The following is a 2,890-nucleotide window of genomic DNA, read 5'->3' as shown; positions in this document are numbered from 1 at the left end:
ATTGGTCTCTGACCGCAAGGGAAGAGCGCTTTTATTAGTTCAAAACTGGTCGGGCCCCGGTCCGTAACCCACCTGTGGTGAATCTGAATAACTTCGGGCTGAGCGCACGGTCTCCGCACCGGCGCCGCTTCTTTCAAGTGTCTGCCTTATCAGCTTTCGATTGTAGGTTATACGCCTACAATGGCTATAACGGGTAACGGGGAATCAGGGTTCGATTCCGGAGAGGGAGCCTGAGAAAACGGCTACCACATCTAAGGAAGGCAGCAGGCACGAATTACCCACTCCCGGCACGGGAGGTAGTGACGAAAAATAACGATGTGAGTCTCATCCGAGGCCTCGCAATCGAGTACACTTTAAATCCTTTAACGAGTATCCATTGGAGGGCAAGTCTGGTGCCAGCAGCCGCGTAATTCCAGCTCCAATAGCGTATATTAAAGTTGTTGCGTTAAAAGCTCGTAGTTGGATCTCAGTTCCGACTGACGGTGCACCGCCCGGTGTTTACTGTCACGCCCGAACACGCCCGGCCGCCGCACGGATGCTCTTTGTCGAGTGTCCCGAGTGGCCGGAGAGTTTACTTTGAAAAAATTAGAGTGCTCAGAGCAGGCTATTTGAATGGCCCGAATGGTGATGCATGGAATAATGGAATAGGACCTCGGTTCTATTTTGTTGGTTTTCGGAACCAGAGGTAATGACTAATCGGAACAGGCGGGGCATTCGATTGACGCTAGAGGTGAAATTTTGGACCGTCGCAAGACGAACTACTGCGAAAGCATTTGCCAAGGATGTTTTCATTAATCAAGAACGAAAGTTAGAGGTTCGAAGGCGATCAGATACCGCCCTAGTTCTAACCATAAACGATGCCAACTAGCGATCCGGCGTTATTCCCATGACCCGGCGGGCAGCTTCCGGGAAACCAAAGTCTTTGGGTTCCGGGGAAGTATGGTTGCAAAGCTGAAACTTAAAGGAATTGACGGAAGGGCACCACCAGGAGTGGAGCCTGCGGCTTAATTTGACTCAACACGGAAACCCACCAGGCCCAGACACCGGAAGGATTGACAGATTGAGAGCTCTTTCTCGATTCGGTGGGTGGTGGTGCATGGCCGTTCTTAGTTGGTGGAGCGATTTGTCTGGTTAATTCCGATAACGAACGAGACTCTGGCCTACTAAGTAGTCGACGGATCTCCAGAAAATGGTGTCCAGTTCGCAACTTCTTCTTAGAGGGATAAGCGGCAATTCTAGCCGCACGAGATTGAGCAATAACAGGTCTGTGATGCCCTTAGATGTTCTGGGCACGCCTACACTGAAGGGATCAACGAGTTTTCCTCCGAGAGGAGCGGGTAACCCGTTCAAAGCCTTTCTTGATAGGATTGGGGCTTGCAATTGTTTCCCTGAACGAGGAATTCCCAGTAAGTGCAAGTCATCAGCTTGCGCTGACTACGTCCCTGCCCTTTGTACACACCGCCCGTCGCTACTACCGATTGAATGATTTAGTGAGGCCTTCGGACTGGCGCTCTTGGATTGTCGGCCCCGCTGCCCGCGAGGGTTTTCTGGGGTCGTCGCCTCGAGCTGACGGAAAGATGTCCAAACTTGATCATTTAGAGGAAGTAAAAGTCGTAACAAGGTTTCCGTAGGTGAACCCGCGGAAGGATCATTAACAGAGAGAAAGAGAACGGGGCGCTCTTAAAACTACTACTACTACTCTCCTGATTTGGGCGGTCTCGGGCTCTGCTCTGGCAACTCCAGCAGCGAAAGAGGACAATCCCGGCCCCCGCACCAAAAATAGGTACCACCACGCTGTAGGTGGACCACACTCGGGCGAGAGCGCGAAGACCGGAGGAGGAGGACGGACGGGGCTTTGGACGGCTGCCCGTCCGTTCCTTACTACCGGCGAATAAGCCTCTTGACCCAAAAGAGTGAAATTCAAGTGTCAAAAAACAACAACAAGCCGTCCGGCCAAACCCAAACCACAAACTTGGGCTATGTCTGTCAAACCCTTTCATTGAGACTCGACCTGTGATGGTTAGTCGCAAAAAGACCAAATGGCAAATACACAACTCTTAACGGGGGATCAACTCTTAACGGGGGATCACTCGGCTCGTGGGTCGATGAAGACCGCAGCAAACTGCGTGTCGGTATGTGAACTGCAAGAATACCAGATACATCGGCTGTTGAACGATATTGCGCGGCGCAGCCATATGAGCTTGTCGCCGCCACTTCTACGAGGGTCGGAAATATACATCCATCGGCCAGCGCGCAGTTCGGTGCCATGACTGTCTCTCGGTTAATGCAGGGTAATCAACCGAAGCCTGCCTTTGGGTTTAATCGCCCGCTTGCGCGAGGCGCGGCCCTTAAAAACAAGCAAGTTTACTACTAGCAAGTCCATGGACTTGGCGCACCCACATTCAACCACAACAGGCGACAGTTGTCACCGCAACAACTGGAGGCGGCGCTCTTTTGCCTGCTGTCCACAGAGACACGAATGGCCGTCGGCCGCTCATGGCTGATGCTGCACATGTTCTAAGAGGCACTCCATCCCACGAAGAGGAAACGAAACCGGGTCGGATATCTTTTAAGTAAGCCCCGCCGGAATTTCGTCTATCACCTCGAAAAGAGTGCTTGGCATGCATTGCAGTGGAACCTAAATTGATGAGTGCGCCTGGGCCCGCAGTCTACCATGTAGTGGTGCAGGCAGAGAGATGAGAATGCTTGGGTGACGCCGTGCTCTTCCTCACGCGCTCCTCCACCCTCTCCCACGGTCAGACGCGGTGTGGGCGTTCTCTTTGAGAGTTCGCCACGAGTCCACGTCTATCTCATGACTGGGAGGGAGGCAGGGGAGTTCTCTCTAAACGCGTTAAAGACGGTGTTGCGCCTCATAACGGCGCTCGCCGGG

Source organism: Homarus americanus, unplaced genomic scaffold (genome assembly GCF_018991925.1).
Source record: "Homarus americanus isolate GMGI-L3 unplaced genomic scaffold, GMGI_Hamer_2.0 scaffold52753, whole genome shotgun sequence".
In the NCBI taxonomy this organism is placed as follows: Eukaryota; Metazoa; Arthropoda; class Malacostraca; order Decapoda; family Nephropidae; genus Homarus; species Homarus americanus.
The sequence above is the reverse complement of the archived record's forward strand: the minus strand, read 5'-3'. Positions refer to the sequence as shown.